This window comes from Hirundo rustica, chromosome 14 (assembly GCF_015227805.2).
Source record: "Hirundo rustica isolate bHirRus1 chromosome 14, bHirRus1.pri.v3, whole genome shotgun sequence".
Classification (NCBI taxonomy): domain Eukaryota; kingdom Metazoa; phylum Chordata; class Aves; order Passeriformes; family Hirundinidae; genus Hirundo; species Hirundo rustica.
The window spans coordinates 13,233,496-13,257,040 of NC_053463.1; the positions used below are offsets into that span (position 1 = coordinate 13,233,496).

Consider the following 23,545-nt stretch of genomic DNA (forward strand, 5'->3'; position numbering starts at 1 on the left):
ATGCATTTCAGTGGTATTGGACATCATCTGCTAGTCTATTATTCTGCTTGCTAGTGATAAAAAATTATTTATACAAGTAAAAACTACAACTGCAAGGCTTATCTCTGATCTTTGATGTAATGTGCCCGTTCCTGATCTATGTGTGTGCACACATTTCAGAAACCCAGAAAAATGCAGAGGTGCTTGCCAAAGGAGCTGTAAGCTTCTACTAAAATACACACTGATAATGCCGGGAATCAAACAGGCTTTTAATTAGAAAACTTGTTTCGCTACTAACTGGAAATAGAGTTTTGAGTCTCTTAGTAAAAATAACTTTTAATTTCAAGCCTCCTACAGTACTAAACAGTAATTTAAATACTCAACAACTGGAAGGCCAATGTTTTTGCAAGCCATGTGGGATTTGTGTGAGTGTCTGTCATTAATAGCTGTTCTCAGCAATCAGCACATTTCAAAGCCAGGTTTCAAACATTGGGCAAGCTAGTCCAACCTTTCCTCTCATTTTCATATTTGATCACTGTTTCCCTGCAGATAAATGACAAAGACAATAGAGCCAAAGTTTTCTGGTTTCAGTTACGACCTTTTAAAACAATGCCTTATAATTTGACAAAAACACAAAGCATAACATGCCACTATCTTAAGAAATAAAGCTGGGTTTCTATTTTCAAGGTATCAGAGATTCCAGGCTCTCTCACTTGGTTGTCAGGTTTTGATTGACAGTGATTTTCCTACAGTTATCCCCTGTATGGGAATAACCATGGGAAGGATATTATGCATTCCCAACCTGTCAGCTTTGGCTGCCTTACAGAGTGTTCAATTATGCTCTAATCGAATAGCTGCCCAGTGTAGGCCACATAATGACTTCCTGATTATCTGACTTTAAATGATAAATGAAATGAATATGTAACATTCTTTTCAAACACAGGATAGTCACTGAGCAAAATGAAAACTGATTTTGTGCCCTTTTGTCTGAAAAAAAAAAAGGAATTATATTTTATTGCAATTCCATTCAACAAGTTGTTCCGTTGCTTGTTTTGCCTTCATTAAGATAAACAGGGAATGAGTTTTCTAGGAAAACGCTGGTCTTTTTGTTTTCCAACAGATGCTGAAGGTGCTAAACGCTTTTTAGATTGCTCTCCTTCCTCTCTTTACATCGACTTGTTATAAAGAGCGAGGTCAGATTGATATGATCACTTCCTATTGGGAATATTTCAATACTTGCTGGCACTGCAACAAGTCTGTTTCAAGTAACGTTGTATAGACAACATTAAGGTCTGCATAAATTATTTAGTGGCAATAGTGCTAGATGTTTTTCATTTCCAGTCTGTGGTATTAGTACTAAGCAACCAACACAGCATTTGAAATCAAATAAAGCTCTACCACCTGGGATAGAACACATTTATTATGCTGAAGTCAAAGGCTTGCCAGGGAGGTTCTTCAGCCTCTTTAGCCCACAGCCCATGATGGGCAGCTTTCTGAAACACTTCAGCTTCGTTTTAGATATGATTGATTGTGTCAAAGCCATTTGTGAAAAGTTGCCCTGACACAAAGGCTTGATATAAAGTATCTGATTTTTGAACACAGTCTGATACTTGGGCTTCTATACCACTAGGAATATCATGGAATGCAGTAGATAAAAAGAATATTTGTGTCAAGGTGAGCTCATTTGAATTGAATGAAGACTGGCAGCCCAGGCCCAACTCTTCAATGAAAGATGCACTTTGACCTCACTCTGAGCAATCCATCCCTAAGATCAGCTCCTTAATTTGCATCCTTTCTGATTTTCAGCCTAATGTGAGGATGCAACAGCCAAGTAAAATTCTCCAACTTGGCTGCAGCAAAACTGTCTTTTTAGTGTAATAATTTTACCATTTTTGTTCTTATTAGGCAGATCATGTCTGGGAGTAGGATCTCAAGGGCCACTTAATTCTTGAATATGTTCTAGTGATTGAAATATTTGAGAGAAACAACGCCTCTCCAGCAGCATTTGGGGAACGACTCTTTCCCTCAGAACGAATCCCTGTTGTGTAATGGAGAGATGGATGATGATCCAGCCATGGCTGTGTGTGTGATACCTGGTGTGTGTCTGTGGCAGAGCAGGTGACAGAGGAGGCTGCACACCCCTCACCTGCTGTGATTTCAGTCCCAGGTGCCAGGAATGACCAGTCTGGCTGACCTGAACAGGAGGTCATTTCTGCAGACCAGCAGGTCTCCTGAAATACCTGCTGGATGTTTATATTCCCAAGAACTGCCACAGCTTGCACTTCAGTAGGTGATGTTTGCACATTGCATGCTTTAAAGTATTATAGCACAGTTCTTGCGCTATTGAATCTTTATGTCATGAGAGGAGCGGTGACTCAAGGAAGAACGTTTTCTGGGAGGGACCATCTCCATAGTGAGAGAGCCTGCAGGACAGAGGGAGGCAGAAGGGTCTGGTCAGGCAGAGAGTCTGTGGATGTTGGCAATAACTTCACCCAGTCAGCAGCCTGCCAATAAGAGATGATAGTCCAGCTCAACTTGACTGGATGTAGCTAAACTGCCTTCCTGTGCTATTCAGCCCTGTTAGAGTGTGCAAAGTTCATTCCGCTTTGTTCCCATAATTTTTACCCAGTTACACTCCATATCCCATTTCTAGGGGCTGGAAATATGTTTTACCAAGTATGAGAATTGAATTACCTAAAGAAAACTATTTAAGGTTTGGAAACAAAGCTTGTGGCTTAGTAGGTTGTGATTCAGGAGATCAGAACAGTTGTAATATTTTCTCCTGTGACTTGAATGGGACTAATTTTATATCAGATCTAAAATAACATCTATTTTGAAATGAAATAAGTATTCCTGGGTTCCAAAAATACGTGGGGTTGCTAATTAAACTTCTTGGGGCTACATTATAACAGTCCTTCTAGCTACCACCTCACAGCTGGAGCATACAACACAGGTGAAACGAAGGGGTACCTGAGCTCTTGCACAGTTAAAGTACTTTCAGCTGCCCAAGTTCACTTGATTTTGTACTGCTGTGCTTGTGATTCTTTAAATTAGCTACGGCTGAGCTGGCTGCAGCTAATGAATCGCTGCTGTGAGCGTTGTTATTTCCTTACTAGTTCCAAAGTGAGATGGAGGATATTTCTGGGTTTTGATCAGGTAAGGTAGCATTTATACATACAACAAACAAAATTTAATTAGCTAAAATGTCTTTTTTTTATTATTTTTGTTTACTTCTAATTTATCTTTTGTGGTCTTTCTGCACTAATTGTTCTTATGGCAAACTGAGGTAATTATAGCATTTGTCTGTAGTAGTGCAGTGACAATTCTTAGTTACAATGCAGGCAGACTAGTTCACTGTTCCTAACCCTGCACCTCAGCACAATCAACTGGCTGAGTGTTTGCCCTGGGTATTTGGGATTTTGTTGTTATTTTCTGTCCTTTTCTACACTTTTATGTAGCTGTTGCATTCATTTTGGCTGTGCTTGCTTACTCAGAAGTGATGCCTGTATGTCACACTAATACAGGCACACTTGAACTAATTCTCTGGAATTCAGTAAAGAAGAAAGAATTATATGCAATTTAAAAGCTGTTTTGAAAAACTAAATAACGTGGAATTAAGAAGAGAGAAAGCTAATTCTCGTGTTTCTTACTTCATCTCTTGTAAATGCTTAGGGCTAGAAAAATTATTAATACAATTCCAAAAATTTTGGTTATTAAACAGATGAGGAGAACAGGAAAACAATCAAAAATGCCTCCTGTCTCTCTTCAAAAGTTGTTGTGGGAAGAATGTGCCAATATATTTTGCCATGCTTTATGAACTGTACAATTCTCTCTCTTTTGCTTTCATTCCTCCCCATATTAACCACATAACCTCATGCACAGTTATTGCTGGTTAATTCTTAAAGAGGCAAATCCAGCTAAATTAAATCTTCCTGTTCTGAACTCAGGCAATATAATATGAATTTTTTTATAAAATGTCTTGTTTTGGAGCTAAAATAGAATGATAAAAGGTGGCAGCAGAAATACCCCTAACAGTCTCTCTTCCCCAGTTCTGCAGTATGAAAATCTCAGCTAAACCAGCATGGTCTCATGGTCCTTCCAAGTTGTGTAACATTTTAAATCTTTCATTTTTGAAGTCTGATTGCACAATAAGCAGAGGTGATGCAGACAGAACAGACTGGAAACTTCAGTAAAGGGAAAGTTGACCTATTGTTAATTCCCCAGGACTGTAGGTGTGTTGCTCCTTGATTATAAACAGTGAGAGATCAGAGGTGGTGGCTCTTTTAAGAGGATAGTTTCCCTTTCAGTGACTCTCTGAATCCAGAGTAGGTAAATTAAATATATAACCTAGGGTTGTGTCTGTGTGGAGGATTTGGGAATATTGCTGGGGTGTGTGGCTTAATGACTGTTGGAGTTGTGTGGCAAGCTGTGCGTTTCTGATTGTACCGAGACTGTTTCCTGTCACCTTCAGCTACTCCATGGAAAATTCAGGCACGAGCAGGAGTCCTGTGAGCTCACAGCAGCACTCCTCGAAGGTTCCTTACTGGCCTGCAGCAGTTTTCCCAGCAATTAGCAGTTGTTTAATTTTTCATGTTTTGTTTTCTGGTTGTTTTTTTTTGTTGTGTTTTTTTTTTTTTTTTTGTTTTTGTTTTTTTTTCTTAGTATTGGTTATTCTGAAGCAACATGGAATTATTGCTTAGTGTTTGTGTGGTTGGTCCACCAAACCCTTGGCATTCAGAGGCAGGTTTTGGATGCTCATTGGAAATCACGTGTTGGTAAGCAGGAGGCAGTGCAGCATATGGAGTAGTGAGAAGGTTTTGAGGACTTTATTCTTGAGAAAATAAAATTAAAAAAAAAAAAAAAAAAAAAAAACAAACAGGGATGTCCCTGAGTCTTGGTGTATAATGTATGCACAAGTTAGGTTGTTTTTAAAAGGAAACCCTCTGGCCTGATGGTCAGTCCCTGGGCTGGTACCCACAGCACCTCCTCCTGTGTTCACTGCAGAGAACCAGCATGGGGCATTTGCTGGTGGTGTCAGTCTGGGGTACAGAATGGCTGGATGAGGGCAGCAGCAACAAACATGAGATTTCAGCCCACTAATGTGAACTGTGGGGTATGTGATGCCTCAAGTTGTAGCTTTCATGTATTTCAGGTTCTGTGCTGCCCAGGGGTGCAGTTCTGAGCCTCATATTAAATGTTAGTCAGCTCCCTTCACAAAGTAGGGAGACAAAACAAATCTTTTTCCTGCTGCACACCAAGGACAACTTTTTGGCCCAAAAGAACAAACAACAGTAGCTGGAGGGAGGAACAAGAAGGATGGGACCTCACAGCCTGGAGCTGGAATTGGACGATTAAACCTCAATATGCAAATAGAACAAAACTTATCAAAGTGTGAGACCCTGTGACCATTTGTCCATTTTGTGACCATTCCAACTCCACCTTGGGTGCAGCCCTGGCCAGGCTCTTGTCCTGCCCAAGGTAGATCCTGGAGGCCTTTCCATAAATATCTCCTTTATTCTCCAGCTCTGTCCAGTCTCTGTTTCAGGTCAGCCTGCCCAAGGCATCATTCATTGAGGATCAGGAGATTGCTCTGTGAGTTTGGAGCTCATCAGCTGGGCACAGAGCCCGGGCAGTGGGGCTGCTCTGGGGGCTGCTGCCCACCACAGCCCCCTGCCCACGGTGTGCAGCTGGCAGAGGGTCTGCCAAGCACAGGGAAGTGTTACAATGACCTTGCACTGGAGTGGTGTTTAAAATCTGCTCTTTCATGTTAAATAAATGGGAGGGGGGGAAGGATGGGTCAGCTGCTGCACAATGACAATTAGGATAATGGGTAACCTGTCATGCAAATGAGTCTAAAAGGCCTTTAATCATTGGGCCCGCAGGAGAAACGATCTGAATTTATAACTACTTGTTATAAATGCATTAAGAATAAATACTGGGAAAAGGAAAGCAATTATTTAACCTGAAGGAAAATGTGAATAAAAAACCTGGAAGGTGTCATCTGACTGTGATCAAAGTGGATCTGTCCAGCTTACCAGAGATTGAGATTCACCTTTGAAAAGTTCCATGGGGTCAGCAGAGCTGACTTATTTCAAGGCAGTGATGGCAGTTGGCAAAGACTGTAAGAATGGGGGTAATTGCAATAGCAAAGGATTGTCCAGTTACCCAGAATCTTTTCCAGACAGTTTCGTCTTTTCCCTTCTAAAAGGATGCATCGAAGTCAAGACATTCCACCTCCTTTCACAAAACTGAAGTGAAACCTTGCAGAATTAAATGCGGTGGGAGAGTAGTGGGAGGCATCTTTGGGAGCAGAGAGGAACTGTAAATAATCATTACAGCCTTATGAAGCTCAAAGGGTTTAAGAAAGAAGAGTGAGCTGAAATATTTACTTTTTTTTCCTTCAGCCCTGTCAAAGTTGACATTTGACATAGGACAAGGAAAGGGCTGTGAGAAAAACATAATGATTATAAGCAGCAGCAAAATACGTTTCATGATGAACAGTGCTGAATGTGGATTGTCTCATCATGTGTTAATGGTACCCTAACTACTGAGAATAAGTAAGAGAGGCACTAGACACTGCTTTTTAAAGAGGAAAGTATGGCTTAATGAAGTTTTGTATTTGATTATTGTAGAAGTTCTATCTGAAGCCAGTGCCAGTCAGCATTGCATTTACCTTGTAATAAACACTGTTATCCACCCTGCCACCTTTGTACACAAACACATCCCTTACCTGTGTAGAGAGCATCTATCAGATCAAGTCAAACTATTTTTCTTTTTTCTGATGGTCATTTGAAAAATGTGTATTCAAGAATACATTTTTTTATCACAATGCTGTACATAATAATTACATTTGGAAGCAATTTGTGTGGGAAGACAGACGAGCCGTGAAGCAGTTGCATCAGCAGTTGACGTTCTTTTAATGTGCTTCAAATCATCCATGGAAAATGCTCTACTTAAAATCAAAGAGAAGATATGCTTATTCTTATGTGGGATATGAAAGTATCTGAGCAATGTAGAGTTAATACTGACTCTTTTTTTAATTTTGAAATTTTCAACTGTATCCTGTCTGACTTAGAAAGTTTGAGGGCTCTATTTCATTACAAACTTCTATTTTGATTATTGGGAATGAAAACCAATTAATGCAGGAATCGCAGCTGGGCTATAGACACTGAAGACTTTCTAGGCAACCAAAAGTAAATCTTCCAAAACTGAATATATATAGTTTACATTAAAGGCACTTTTTCAGGGAATGGGATGTCATCTTGCAGTCCTTTATAATATATTTACTGAGAAAAAGCCAGGAGATTCAAATACACAGAAAAGAACCTAAAAGTCACTGTAGTTTCTGAATTTCAAATTAGGAAGAAGGAAAGAGTTAAGTCAACAAAGCCATTTGGTGTTTGTTTTCTTAAGAAAATGGCAGCAATGTACAGGTAGATTGTACAAAGGAAGTCTGAGCTTTGTGCTGTTTGTCTACAGATTTCAGAACAGGAGCTGTGATTTAACACTGAAATATTTTCATACCTGCTCCTTCCAACCCTCCAGCCCCCACCCCCTCCCCTTTTCTGGATGTACGTGATAAATGGCAGATTGTCCCTGATGATATTCCTGTGGTACTCCAAAATAATTCTGCAGACATGGTAAAAGCTTTTAGAGACTGTAAAACTGATTATCTCTTCTGTAGCTCTTTTCATCTTCAAAGCACTTACCAACATTAACTAATTAATCCTCACAGCATCCCTCTGAATTAGATATCATTGCCATTATACAGATGGAGGAATTGAAGCAAACACTTGGTGAGTAACTCCCGAGCACCAAGACAGTGACAGAGATGGAATTGGAATGCACAGACCTGTATGTCAGGTTCTCTGGCTGAACTGCCCCACCATTCCTCTCTTGAGAAATGTACCTACAGGTATTGGTTATACAGTCTCTGTTAATGAAACCTTGCTAGGAATGGCTTTGATGGGAAATTTATTCGTAGTCAGTCAGACGTATTATCTTTTTAAATCCCTCTTCTGCAATGTTTTCTGGCTGGTCCAAGTTTGTTTAAAGATAAATCTCTCCTGTAGGATCACTGTCTGCTAAATGCAGACTTCAAAACTAAAGAGCAAGCAATTGTAGTGTTTAGGCAGGAAGCAGAAATTGGAAAACAAGCCTCATTCCTCTAGTCTGAATTTAATGGCTTGTTTGATTATCAAGGTACTTAGTATCATACAAGTGAACTTAAAACCATGCAAATTTACAGCGTTGCTTTAATGCTTTAATCTACACGACAACACACTTAAATTTTTAAAGTCCAGAGGGCAGACAGAAGTGTCAGGTGTGGCTGAGAACTCTCCCCTCTCTTTTAGGGGTGTGCTTTTTAACCATCTCAGGGGCTGATGAGCCCTTGGCTGCATTTCTTTGATGTGCCAGCCCTCGACATTTGAGGAGCTGATGCCAGAGCAGCTCCTGAGGTGCAGAGCAAGCACAGGGGTTGGTGAGCAGAAATTGGGATTGCTGGTGCCAGGCTGCAGCTCTCTCTGTCCCCCAGTGCTGTAGCTGCTCCCCAGCAGGGTGAGGGGATCACTCTGCTCCTGGGGGAGCAAAGAGCAGCTCTGAGCAGCCCAGCCTAGGGGCTCAGGTGCTGTCAGTAAATACTGCTCAAACTTCAGCAGACATGCTCTTAAATGAATATTTAACCAGATTATTACATTTTGTCTGCTTCATTAATTTTTTATTAATTTATGAAAATACTGTTGATGGAAGGAATATTGACAGCGTGTTTTTTGTTGGGGAGGCTGGGTCTTTTTTTAATATCTTCTGGTAAATGGAAACTTACCTTCCCTATGAACAAAAACCATCTAACAAGCCATATGGGGCAAATGTTCTAATAAGACAACAATTATTAGGGCATGATGCATTAATGTTTTATGTTGTTCATAACTCAGCTTTAAGAGATTAATAATGGAGATGTGAGGGGAATGCTGTCTTAAGTGTTTATGACTATGTTAATATTAAGACATAGTGTAGGAGAGAAAATTGCTTTCAGGTAGTTACTGCTATTGTTTGTAGAGAGAGTATTGTGAAGGAAATGCTCTTTCTATCTTCTTCCAATAATTCTTAAGCAGTTCTGCTGAACTGAATTTACAGGAGCTACTCTCCATGACTACAAATCTACAGGAACCTCTTATAACTTAACTTTCTTAAAAAATAATCCTTAAGTTGCCAGAGCTGAAACTCTTTACCCCAGAATTACTGGGGAGTAAGTTTTCCAGAACTTCAATTAATTTTGGAAATTTCACAGTTTTTCTTTCTGTGTCTGAAACAAATCCTAACAGCTCAGAACTCTGTTATGATCTTGCCTGTGCATTTGTGTTTGGCCCATGCACTCAGATTGACAAAGCCACTTATGGATAAACAGCTGTCCTCTCAAAAGGCAGAGAAGAATGCTTGGAAAGTTTGGAGGTAGTATTTAATTTACAAGGATAGATTAATCATAAGCAGTAAGGAGAAAAAAAAAAAAAAAAAAAGATTAGTGGATTTTGTAAGGCTGTTTAATTGTGTGCAAAAAAAAAAATCTGAATGCAGTTATTTTTTTCTTAGTTGTTTTTTTGGGTTTTTTTTAATCTTAAGAAATTGCTGAGTATTCTCCTTTCTTCAAAAAGTCACTGAAACAAAAGTGCCTTTTGTGGGAGAAGAGAATTCTTTGCAGTGTATTAGAAACCAACACACTTCAAAGTGATAGTGTGTCATTTTGTTGCTGTAGGTAGAATGAAAATGTGGTTTTCACACCTTTATGCAGCAATTGTCTGGCCTCCCCCTGTCACAGAATAAATGTAGCTGTGTGGTCTTCACTTGGCTCCGTTCTCCTGTGCTGAATTTTTGCTCTCTTCACCTTCTCTTCAAGCCTTTATCCCATTTTCTGATCAGAACCTGAACCCTGCAACAGTTGAGTTGAGTTTCTAAGATGCTGAGGTGAGATAGAAGTTGTGCAACCCAGGTTCACTTCTGCAGAATTGCTCCTGCTCCCGGCACATCACCCAGTTCTTTGTGTCCCCTGCTGCTGCACGGGGGCTGTCACTGCTTCCACCCAAAGTGTGAGACACCCCTGGTTATCACAGCCCAGCAGGCAGGGGACAGAGATTTGCAAACAGCACCACTGCACCCTTATCTCAATGGCACTAATATTTCTCCCCTGCCGAGGCAGACATGATATATTGAAGTATCTGTAACCGCTACAGGATCTCTGCATATTCCTCGAATTTAGCCTGCAGCAAGTCTGCCATCCATGGCGATCCTGATGTTGCAAAAAGCAGCTTAAAAACATCATCAGGGCATTGGTGCTGACTTAAAAGCAGCGTAGGCACTACTGACCTGTGAATTGAGACGTGTCCATTAAAATAGGCTGCCTGCTCTTCCTCCTTCCCTACTCCTTTTTTAGTGCTGTCCTGTTTGCAACCCTCTGTCAGACAGAGGTGGAGTTCAGATCATAGCCACAGACCAGCCAGAATCATAGCCAGGTTATCTAATTTTTACACAGTTAACACCAGTTAAGAAAATAGATTCCAATCCACCAAATTATGTTCAAGTTTTGAGGAAACTTTACTTGCTTTATTTTTGCTGGCTGGATTAAACCTAATGCTTTCATGCAGGAAAAAGGACAAGTCCAATACTGGAAACCTTTTTATGTTTTATTATCTAAAATATTTGTGTACAGCAGTGCTCAATTACACCACAACAGTGCAGAGATCCAATCTTCACAATGTAATGACTTCCTGATGATCTGTCTTTAAATGATAAATGAAAAGAATATGCTGCCTTCTAGCTGCATATACAACAAAGTTTATTGCCACCCGAAATTGGTTTTTATTCCTTGGGTGGGTGGGGAGGTGTAGAAGGAAGGCTGAAACCAGACTTTTTCCTAACCTGCCCTCAGGTTATATTTTTGGGATATATTTCCAGCGTTGTTCAATCTCTCTGAAATACATCTCCCTGAAATTCAAAGGGGAAAAGTAGCTGTATGAGGTTAATCTTGGGTTTTCACAAAGGAGTTTAGATCAAATCAAAACCCTCAGCTATTGGTGAGCCACAGGTTCTCCTTGATCATGTAAGTCCTTCCATCACCCACTCCAGCACGGCACTTCTGAAATGCAGAAATCTGTCACTTCTGAGATAAAGCCACTAATCCACCTCTCTCCTTGACACATTCTCTGTTCAGTGGGCAGATTTCTTATATGGATATTTTCTGTCACTTTTGCCAGTACTACCTCTGTGTCATAAGCTGATGGCTTTAACCAGTGATTTTCTGTTTTTCAGACTTGACGCCGAAATCCAAACACCTCTCTGTGAAGTGTTTTCAGAGTTTATCCCCTGCTGAAAGTCTCCTCAAGGTAATGGTTGTGAATGACAGCAGGCGTATTGTAAGCTAAATTTTTGAAAAATGTTTCTTGCTCATCCAAAGAGCTTGTGAATTCTATAGTCTGCATTATTCCTCTCAGTATCAGCATCAGTCTTGCTGCTTAAATATCCATAGCTGTCCTTGTTCTGATTATTTTGGGTTAATTTTTTAATCACACTTTCACTTTCCATGCTGCTGTGAAAATTCTACAGTTTCATCTCTCTATGCACTTTACTTCTGAAATACATCTCAATCCAGTTCCGGTGTGATTTTTATATAAACTCGTTGTGTAGGTTTCAAAAGGAATTCCAGTGCAGTGGTAGTTTTTGGATTCTTTAATGGAAGGTTTATATGTTCAAAACTTTAAGATTGTGTCTGCGTTCATACATGCGAATGCATCTGAATACCCACTTCTGTATGTATGGTTAAAAATATATGTGTAATATCCATCTATCTATACACCTGAAAACAAACGGTATGTATATGCCCATGTCACAGAGTGAGGCTCTCTTTTGAGAAGAGAGGACGTTGTGATGACTGTGAGGTTCCTTATAATCTATTGATCTGCTTCCTGAGCTGTGGTGATAGTTTTGTGCTCTGCAGAATGAACAATATCCGTTGAGTCGCAGGCTGCGGTCGTGGGGTTTTGAGATTCCTACCGACACTTGCAGCAGTCTGCTTGCCTCATCTCGGGCTTCTTTTGTCAGGAAGTCCTATCATTTGGGAAAATAAAAATGTATATGTTGTTCTCAGTGCCTTGGCTCCCTGGTGAAAATTTGAGACCTAGGATGTAATCAGGAGTCTTTTCAAGATCTTGCATTGATGGCTGTTACTGGCCTGCTCAGGTCTTGCAAGCTGCCCAATTGCTCACCCTGTCTCACTGGTTTGTAGTCTGCTCTCGTAAGGAATGACTGAGGAGGGCTTTCTCTCTTCCTGTGGCTACCCTAGCACTTCTTAATTATTTATTTCTCTAGGTGTTTAGAAGCCTGTGTTACAATGTGGTTCTTTCTCACAGCAGAAAGGTCTTGTCAGCAGAAGATTATGGCACATGTAAACTGGGGACATGAGGGCTTGTGTCTGTCTGCAAGCTTCCCTTTCCACTTGCAAGTCAGAGATGACTAGAAAGACCTGTTTCTGAATTTTGAGGGTCAACACAGCAGCACACAAGTGAGGTAAAGGCTTAAAAAGTTAACATTTTAGCCAGAAGGATAGAAGCAATTTATAATTACGATTTTAGCTAGAAGAGTAGAAACAATGTAGAATGGTTAATTGTTACCAGATGTAGTTAGTTAAAGTAAGACTATATACCCCTTGCTGGACTTAGTTTGTAGAAGGAGACAAGAAGGATGAGCCATTGTGAAGATGAAGAAACTGACTGGCAGGCCAGAAAGGACTTTAGGCTCATTTTAATATGAAGCGAGGGTAGGTGGGGTCAGGTGATAAATATGGATAAGCATATGAGATAATTGGATGAATATTTTTGTAGCTAAATAGAGCTACTGTGATTTTCACACATGTCTTTGGGAGGTTACTCCCCCGTGCCCGGCGTTGAATTAAACATACCCCTTTCTAACTTTAACTAGTTGGAGACTCTTTGTCCTTGCTTTATTTGCTTCCCAAGGATGCTAATCCCATGATTTCACTGTTTGGATAGTTAAAGATGATCACAGGGTTGTTCGTACATGCAGGTGACACAGAACTGCCAGGTATAGCACATAACATGGCACAGCCAGGAAAAATGCTCCGTTAGAAGACTGAAAAATTTAGACTGATTATTCTGGGAAAGTAGTCGTCAAAATAGAGAAAAATTAACATACTTGGCAGAAAGATATGGTCAAAACTTAGAGAAACACAAGAATTACTGGAATTGACAATGGCAATTCCTAACCCTTTCACTTGGCGTGTTTCATTTGGTCGCTGTGTGTTGTCCTGTTCCTTATCTCGATGACTGTCAGCCAAAGGCTCTGGCATTTGTGATGTTAATGCACCACAGCCTGTAAGCAGTTGTTGGATCTGATCTCTCACTTTCTTACCTGAAAGGTCATCAGTCTCTAAGCAGGTCTCAGATATTCAAGTGCAATTTTCAGCTATGAACTCAGGTTTTGTGCATGTATTAATTATTCAGCACTGATAAGAAGGGGAGGAAAACAACTTGGGTAAGTGATGTTTGTACCATAGGTCATCCATTCAACTGAATTAGTTATATTTATCCCTTCAGATCCCTAAATGGGTTGGTCAGATTGTTCAAGAGGACAAAAATTAGGAGTAAAGAGTTCTACTAGTAGGGTTTTTTAATAATAAACGTGTTAAAAGGAAGTGAATACAATCCAGATGTGCCCCAAACAACTGGATTAGATTATACAGTAGCAATCCACGGGGGATATTTTTACACACTGTGTATCAATGGGGTGTATTAATCCAGTTTCTCATGAGATAGTAATTACACTTAATGAAAATGTAACATAAATTTCAGCAATTCAAAGCCACATTCTCTGTGGGCTTTTTTTTGTTGAGATTCGTTTAATAGGAGAGCTCATGGTTTATGCAAAATTGTTACTTCACATCTTTCTTCCTCTTTGGAATTCTTTCTCTGCATCTTAAGTATCATTTAATGTGATCAGTTCCATTTGAAACTGATACTTCAGTTTCAATCCCAGAGTTATTTGGATTATTTAGATCCACAAACAACCTTGGAGGTCAGTTGAGGAAAGGATATTGGGTGGCCAGTTTCTTTTGTCTCTAAAAGTTTCCACTGCTGTCTTGCTTTGCTGCCTCATATAATGCAAAAAAATAACACTTCCAAAAGTGCATATTTGTGGAACTGCTTTAGAAACTTAAAGTACATTGTTTCAGAAACTACGGTAAAATAGCAGAAAATAATTTAAGTACAACTGCAAATATTGAAGTTGGTACCTAGAGGGATTATAAACTAGGATTTTGCCAATCATGAATAAAAACCAAAGCTCCTGTAACTCCTGGTGTCCTGTGAAAACACTGGATGGAAAGAATAAAGAATTACACAAGTAATTTGGGCTTATAAGCGGTAATTGATATTTACTCACTTGTGGTGTTTGGACTGCTTTTTTTTGTTTTTTTTTCATGGGGTTTCGTCTTTTTTGGTTTTGTTTTTGTCTTTTTTTTCCTTCAGATACATTAAATAGACTGTTTTATAATGACCTTCATCTAACAGTGCTTAGTGTTGTAGGTTCTATGATAAAGCATTTGTGGGGTTTTTTTCTTCCTCAGAGCTCTTTTCTTGTCTAAAAGTCTTTCAGAAAATATCTTATTTCAGTTTAGCTCCTGCAAGTGTACTACCACTGTAGCAGTTTCAAGAAGTTTTGACAAGAATACTTCACGGCCAGCTACAACTATTTATAAACTTGAGGTTGTCTTTGATCCTAAATCAGCTTTCAATTACCATTTTAGTTATGCTGGGGAAAAAAAAAAAAAAAGAGAGAGATTTTTATCATATCCAGGGTACAGCAAACTTGGGAGAATGGAGTTATTTTAAGGTTTGTGGTACTATTTATAACTAACTCATTAGCATACATTGTTGCTGGCATTCTACAATACTTGTTTATATAGAATTTTTCTGGCCATTTGGCATGTTCTAGCGTTGGTTCTTTCTTCAGTAATATATGGCTTGCTCGATTACTGGAGTTGTGCTTTTTAATGATTGCTAAGATCTGGCTGTTGAATACTGTCAGATTTTCCTTTTTGTAAATGTTAATTGGAGAGGGTAAGGCAGTAATAATTTTGGTGTTTTTATTTAGCTGCCTGGTGTTCCTCTTGCTCACTGAGTAAACAACAAAAAATCCAACTTGATGTTTTAACTTCCCCTATTTTAACCTTTTCATCAGTGCAGGGAAATTAATTGAAATAGTTGTTCTTCTCTCCAGTATCACATCCTGTATTTTAATGCCAAATACATCCTTTTGCCAATATCTTTAGCAAAACAGAAAAGGGGTTTGTCCTTGTAGCAGAATATTGAGCACTGATGTTATTTTTTGCTATTAAGCCAATGGACATCTTAAAAACGTTGAGGAATAGAATCTCTGTGAATCCTTGTAGCAAAGCCTGCAGTGATTATCACAGGAAGTACTCCATTAAGAGAGAACGTTCTCACAATAAAGTGGAGTCTCCAAACTGTTCACTTTTCCTCCTGTTGTTTTCTTATGCAATAGTGAGGTATCTTTTTCATGTCAGTAGAATGGGAACTTTATGATCAAAGGTGGCATTCAGTTAATATTAGTCTCTGTTCTAAGTATAAAGAGAAGAGACCTAAAGTAGAAAATGAAAGTACTGTGATGATACTGTAATCTCTCCAGGTGTTAATCAGAAAGTGCCAGCAGAAATCTTGAAAGAGCAAAATGCAAATAAAGAAAATAGAGAATTGTGTAAAAGTATCAGAGAGTTGTGGGATTATGTTCCTGTCTTAAGTTCAGGGTGGATTTTTGGGAAAAGGTCTTAGAGCAGCATTACTTTGCCCGTTATGTTGCATCAGTAGCTGTACATCTGCATTTAGACCCCAAGTTCCTGAACACACCCATTCCTCCCTGCTGATCCAGCAAATATCTGTGATAGTATGACTGAGTACAAGGCAAAAACAGGAATAAAATGATGGTTAGTTGCACAGCAGCTTCAGTGTGAGTATTTTTGCACTCATGAAGGTGCAGATTAGAAAAGGGCAGGGGAATGTATATTTCTAAATCCTGCCAGCAACTTTCACATGCTTAGAAAAGGATATGGTTAAATAAGATGGAAAAGCATTATATTCTTAATGCAATATTTAAGGTTTTTTGAATTTTAATTCTTTTTTAGAAAGCTGTAAGTTTTCTCTAGCAGCATTTGGCTGTAAATGTCTTAGTATATAAAATCCTCCTCACTTTCTACAAACTGCAGAGTAAACTCTGTTGTAATTATTTGCTCAAAAATCTTCCATGTATAGTTTGGCTGCAAGGCTGGTCATACCCAGGGCTCTTTAGGGCATGTTTACATAAACAGTTTGCTTGCGTATCTATATATATATAAATATGATTTGTGCAAATGCTGAAATAAATTGTTTTCCCTTACAGTATTACTGTTTCTATTTGAATTAGTAGAAGAATAATTAATGTGTAAATACCTTTCAGCCAACATAGCATAACTTTTTACCCTCAAATTTCAGTTTCAAATGAATAACCTTCAGTCAGTGCGGTTTCTTTAAATGTCTAAAAGCTATAGGTTGTTGCTTCTGTATGCTTACACCTTGGCCAAAAATGAACGGAAAAGTGACACATGACTGATGCTCCCATATGCAATTGTGTTCTTGCCAGTGAAAGAAACCAATAGAAACAAGGGAGTACACCCCAGAGCTGTAGAGAAGTCGTTGTTTTTCTGGGTGAGGATCCTGTGATTTATCCAAGAGCAGTTGTTCCGTGGCACAGAGTGGCTTTGAGAGACAGCTCATCATAATCTCTGGGGCCATGACCTAACAGATTAAATAGAACGATGAGTTTGTATTGTCAGAGCAATTCTGTCTAGAGGACAAAACATTTTATTTAGAGGGTAGATTGATGGGATTAAAGCTTTGCATTTATTCCCTTTACACACTCAAATTTACTGCAAGTTGTTTTTTATTAAACCAGACATTGGATTGCTAAAGGAATTATTTTAGGACAGATGATTTCATTTAAAAGAATATTGAAGGATCAAAACCCTAAGAATTTATTAGTAAACTCAGCCTCTGCCATTCCTTTGCACAAAAGCAACTTAATCTTTTCTTATTTCATATTTATTTTAACTTGCAGAATATTTTGAAGAACTGGAGGCATGTAATTCTGTCTCTTCATTCCTTTTTAGCACTAAATAAACGTAGAATGCTGCAAGGTATTGGAATGATCAGAAATTCAAATAATTCTTAAATCTGTTTTCTTTCAATGTTTTTGAAAAATAGCACAAATAAATAGTATATATTATTTGTCATCCCTTTGTGTAGCTCCACAGCTCTTCAGAATAAACAGAAGAATACATGTGAAAGCACAAATCACAAATTTAATTCTTCACTGTAAGAAAATTACCTAAATGTTTAAATAACCACTTTACACAAAGAGCCTTTTCATTGTCTTTCTCTGTAGTTCTCAGCAGGTATTTAAATGTTTTATTTTTTTACTTCAAACTACCAGTGTAAAGGAGTACAAAAAAGTGTTAGTTGTAGATAATCCAAAATTCCCTTTCCTCAGCTTCTTAGTTCCTAGTTATCTGTGTGAATTAGAAATCTATTACTGAGTGTTCATTTTTCACCCAAATCTATTCACCAAGCATCAAAACTCATCAGTGAGATGGAGTAATGCCATTTAATTAGTCTTTGATATACAGTTAAATTAGGTCTTAATAAGGGGTAGTGCATCCTAAAATCAATTATCTCGCTCCTCTTAATAAGAGCAACTAATTAGTAGGTAAATCGCCACAGTTCCCCTTTTATCCTACAGTTTTTACAATCTTGTGCAGAAGATTAGGCTGAGGAAATTACTCCCTGGTAGCTCTGAGAAATTTTAGGGCACACCTTGGAAAATGTTTTTCTAAACGAACTGCAATACAGAAAAGAAACGAAAAAGGAAAAAAAACCCATTTAATTTCTTGATAATTTCTTGATAATTTTGCCCAAATTGCTTGTGTGAGGACCAAAACAAACACAAACAAGGTGTTGCCCTGCCTGATGCACCCTGTTCATGTACAGCGAGTTTCTGCCCTGGCATTTCTTTCAATGCGGTTATCAGCTACCCAAAATATCTGCTTTCTTCATGGAAATTTGTCCAGCTGCAAACAAGGGATACTTCACGGGCCTTAGGTACAGTCTTTACAAAATATGGTGTTATGTGGAGAATGGCTTTCTTTCAGGTGGAGAATCAGAATTCCAAAGCTGAAAATTATTGCCACGCCATACAAAAGTGGCAAGATGCTCATGGAAAAAGCCAGGTTTTATCCTTAGGTACCAAATTTTTTATGTGTTTTAAGCAAAAGTGTTGCATTTGAGATTCCAGGCTTTTAGTTAAGACTTCCAGCTCCCTCAAATGAAAGTTTCTTCCATTTTTTTAAACTCTATTCTCAGTTACAACAACATAACTGCTGGGAGACACTCATGGATAAAGGAGAGGTTTTTGAGGATGCTCAGGTTTTCTGCACAAGATCTATCTGTCTCAAATTGCTGCTGGACGTCTGACTTTGACAGCCCCTGATTTCACCCAGTCATGTACGGCAATAGAGTATATTGCTAGAGATTTGTCAGATTTGGTGCCTTGTTGATGTTTTGCTCTCAAATCATGGTGTCAATCTCTTTCCTTGGATAATTTTTTTTTTTTTTTTTTTTTTTTTTTTTTTTTTTTTTTTTTTTTTTTTTTTTTTTTTTTTGGTGTGTCATGGTCAAAAGTTTGAAGGGAACTCAAGGACATGCTTGTGATTAATCAACCAATGCAGAGGCTTTTTTTCATTCTTTTTCTGCTGCTGCTACTACATCCTGCATATACAACTCCCTTCACACTAAACTTCCTTGCCAAGCATGTCAGAGAGATTTTATAACTGTGAAAGTGTGATGTTATTGCTTCAGTTTCCCTTATGCTTATTGTTGCAGCTTTTCTAGACGCTTTCTGGTGTTAGTCATTAATGACAACACAGTGCCCCCGTTCAGAGAGTGAGAGGTTGCCGTCTGTTCTTTGTTTTTCCTCCCTGCTGCATTACTCATACTTTTTGTGGAAGGAAACGTTGTGCAGGCAACCATTCCTCACTGAGAGACTTGGTGAGACAATGTCGGCTTTGACATCTATCTCTGATTCAAACTCTTATCCCAGCAACTCGGTTCAGGACCTCAACAGCTCCAGAAGCTGGGAGAAGCAGCCCTCCTGTTTGATTTGGAGCTGGTCTGGGACAGGCGGTGAGAGAGGTGAATATCTGACCCTCCACACAGTGACATTTGCAGCAGCCTCTCTGATATTATGGCAGTGATCCCCTCGTTGGTGATGGTCTTAAGCAGCAGAGAACACAGAACAGAACGTGTCCAATTTCTTTCTGTGTTCCCTGGATATACCACAGAATCTGCACACAAAGTGCTCCTAAGAGAGCGTAGGTGCCTTCTCTGTGCTCCCTACACGTGCTAATGAAATCAGCACGAAGGCCTGAGCACTCTCAGGAAGTACCTGTATGTAAGGGGATGAGGGACAGCACTCAACAAAAACCTCGTACTTCAGCTGACTTCTCAAGCCTTTTCATCTTTTCTGACTCTCTCAGCAGTGTAAAATTTAGGATGGGGTGGAGATTTTCATAGTCTAATATCCAATCTAGGTGCAGCTTAAGCATCTGTGTTAAACCTACTTCTGCTGATGACTTCATGTTAAGAGGACTGAAAGAAATAAAATTAATTCATAGTGTGTTTTTGTGGCTGTGTTTTCCACATATACATGGGTGTCAAGTTTCTGGATGGACACTAGTGGTAAATCTTAAGCTATTTTAAAAGCATATACTTTTTTTGGTTTTTTGTTTAATTGCAGTTGGAATGGTGGATTAAAATCATAGAATGGTTTGGGTTGGAAAAGACCTTAAAAATTATTTAGTTCCAACCCCTCTGCAATGAGCGGGGGCACCTTCCACTAGAAGTTAGACTAACTTGTAATTAGCAATGGAAAGCTGTGGGCAGCTGAGAAAAAAGCTTATTCCTCACATTCTTGTCTGTACACTGAATTTATCGTGTATGCAAACGCTCTTTAAAAAGTAGAAAAAGTCAACATACTTCAAAATACAGCTGGAGAACGTACAATATCAGAAATCCTTTCCTTGATCTCTGCAGATTGGATGTGGCTCAAAATGGGGACTCAAAAGTCATCACCTCCCATTCCTCCTTTTCCCCAGCTGTGCATTTTCTGTCAAGGCCAAGTTGGAGCCCAAGGGGGTCACTGAAGTTGAGCTGGGTTCCAGAACCACCTGTGCCCCCAGGCCTCAGAAGGGACTTTCTTTTCTATTACTGCATTTTCTGAATTGCACCAAGAGGTTTGGCTCAAACCACTCTCACAATAAGTATTAACAAGTGTTTAGGTGTTAACAGAAGATAATTGCACAGAGTGAAAGTGAATGTTAATTGCTAGGTGTTTTTCAGTTTGTTGTATAGCCCTGACAAACTTATTGTACCAATTTGATGTTGTCTTCTGCATCCCTCTCCTCGTCCTGTTTGCAGTGGACCTGGTTCAGGTAGGAGACTGTTCTTGGAAAAATTTTGAAGGGCTGGTGGCATGCCAGTTTGAGAAAGTATCTAAGTATTGTTTGCTCTTAAATGAAATTCATTTTTCCCGAATGAAGGCTAGGTGAGGAGAAATAAAAGATATCTTCGTCCTCTTGTCTACTCCCTATGTTAATAGTAATGCATCTTTTCCCTGCCAAAGGGCATGGTGGACTCATGAATTCACCAGGCACAACAAAACGTCATTTCCAAAGGCCCTCTCTCTTTGTCTCTCCTTTGACAGCTCCTGTTGCGTGACACACATCTCTGTGAAGCGAGGTGGGCTCTCCTCTTTGATTATATTTGTAAATTGCTGAAGCGGTTTTATGTAAAATTGAAAAAAACCCGGCTAAAATCGGCGACCTATGTTCGGTGTCAGGAATTATCAGCTGGGCAGGTCTGTTCTGTTCCCTGTCATCTTGTCTCCTCAAAGGAGCTCGGACATTTTGCTGCTGTCACATTGCCATGGTGGCATCATGATTTACATCTGCAGCCTGTAAACAACAGCCCTGAGAGCTGTTTGACAAGTGGCAGTTCCCTGGTAAACAAATCAGGGATGCACTTAGAGTGATTAGCAGGGACTGCCAGCGTTTCAGATGGGGTTGGTGCCTGAAACTGTTTGCCCTAAGCAGATCTTCCTCTTTAGGACCAGTGGAAGAATGAAGAAACAAACCAAAAAACTGCCTGGCTTCGGCTGTAATACTTGGGCAGGGTTCATGTTTAATCAGTAGTTTGTATGAAATTATTGGTGGTGTTTGACCCCCTGGCATTCTGTGGGTATGATTGCAAAATCTAAGACCAGGGATCTCTATTGAATAAGATTTTTCTGAGGCAGTCAGTTGTTCTGTTGGGTAAGTAAAGGAAAGGAAATGTCAACCTGACAAAAGCCCTTTGCTGCAGTTACAGCTGGGACTTTGTCACGAGAAGGAAGAATGGGAAACTCTGACATTGGGTGACAGACTTGCCCATGGGTGCTTATTTCTACCCTGCCTTTCATGATTTGCAATATAGATTTTTTTCATGCATTCCAACACTTAATGCTCATTTAAGTCTTGTCTGCTGTGATCTTGATGTAACTTTTCAGAGCTTCACCCCTGGTGTCAGAGGCCTGTTTTAAGAGCAATGCTTTGACTTAAATATACAGGTTCTAAAGCAAAAAGAAATTTGAATCACTAGGCCAAAATCTCCCTGGCATTAAGATGAAATGATCACTGTTACAGTTGTTTGTCATGAACTGTTCAAAATACCACTCTTAACCTTCTATAATTCAAGATACAATGTGATTTAAAGCCACCAGACTTCTTTGTGGCCAGAGACCAGAGAGTTTCCTGTCCTTTTCCATATCTGATTTGTTTAATCCTGCATCAGTGCAAAGTGTGTGTAAAACACCATCCAAGAAGAAAAACTGCAAGTATTTAAAAATAACTTTCTGTTGATATAAAGAACTACACAGAGGAACTGGTGACAGAAATAACCTCTGGCTGCATCCTGGTGCTCATTATTCATGAAGGGTTGTTAGTTCATCTAGAAATGTTCTTTGCTAGGCTTTCTGCTTCCCCACACATACCTGTGTGATTTGTCTTCCTATTCCATATCTTCTCCTCAGTGACAGTGAGTTGTGCTGATTTAAAGGCTAAGATTGAGATCAGAACGAAAAGGCATCACAGGTTGAGTGTTTTTATGTATTCATCTTTTCAGGAAGAATTTGATTCCTGTCCTCCCTCTCTTCTTTGAGATAAAACCTTCTAGCCTCTCTGGGAGTCTGGGGAAAAACAAAAATGTCAGCAGCTGTTTGGCAAATTATAAATTTCACCTGAATTTAAAATTTAATTTAAAATAATCCAACCTTGACTTTTTAAATGCTAGAAAGTTTGATGTTTCTTTCTACATGAACTTGAATTTACTTTCTACATTGATAGATGACTATAAATATTCTTTACTCTGTTGGCTGTTAATCATTTTATGTTTCATCTCTGTGCTTTGGGTAAACAGAACCCCCTAAAACAGAACTGAAGAGTAGCTTTCTTATCCTGTTGCTTCCTTGCTACTGCAAGTATTTCGTTCCTTCGTGGTTTTTTCCCCTATTGTTTCTCACTTTCCTATCGTTTCTCTCAGATCTACAGTTTGTCTTCTCTTTCCCCTCTCTTCTTTTAATTTTCCCCTTTTACCTCTCAATTTCTCTTTAATTTTGCACCCCTCTCCTCAAAACACACGCCTGTACTAACATGAGTATGAAGCAATCTCCTTCTCTATTCACTTTTCTGCAGCAAGCCCTGGGGATTTGCCCCTCTCCAGTGGGAAATCTTGTTACAACCCGAGCCAAGGGCAGCGTGTCGCAGTCAGAGTAAACTCAAACCTCTTCTCAGCCCCTCTGGCTCTCTCTCTGGGGATGGTAATTTTGGCAACACACTGCTTTACTCAGTGAAATATTAACACTTTGCCACACTGCTCAAGCTCCTTGGCATTGGGGAGGAGCAGGATGGAGGATGGCACAGAGCAAAGCTGGCTGTGGCAATTCTCAGGTTGTTTTTCCACTCTCAGCAGCGTTTTCCCTAAGCAAGTGTGTGCTCTACCTGTGGCTGCAGCTGTCACACAGCTGGGTAAATGTGTAAATAGTAATTGACTCATCTTGACCCATTGTTTCATTGCAGAGATGGGTTATTTAACAAATGAATGTCAAATTCTTTCCTTCAATTCATGAATTGCACTGCTACTGCATGGGAAGTGTTATGACTGAAGTTAGAATTTTGTAACAGAATCATTGTGAGTATGTTACCATCCATTATGGTTCTGATAAATCCTGGCTCAACATTACGCACTCACAAAGGAATCTGAGATTATCAGGGTTTGGGGTTTTTGTTTGGAAACAATGTTAAGGATGTGTTGTATATTGACCAGTCCCATTTCATGCCACCAGGACAATGAAAATGTTCCGTACA

General features: G+C 39.3%; 1 protein-coding gene across 2 annotated transcripts in view; it reads left to right on the forward strand.

Moving 5' to 3' along the window:
• TENM2 (teneurin transmembrane protein 2) overlaps window positions 1-23,545 on the forward strand; it is a 1,092,434-nt gene that overhangs the window by 343,892 nt on the left and 724,997 nt on the right. For both annotated transcript variants that reach the window (XM_040078601.2, XM_058422512.1), the window contains exon 3: window positions 11,281-11,354. The gene's annotated coding sequence lies outside the window, so the exon portion shown is untranslated. The remainder of the gene's footprint in view (window positions 1-11,280; window positions 11,355-23,545) is intronic.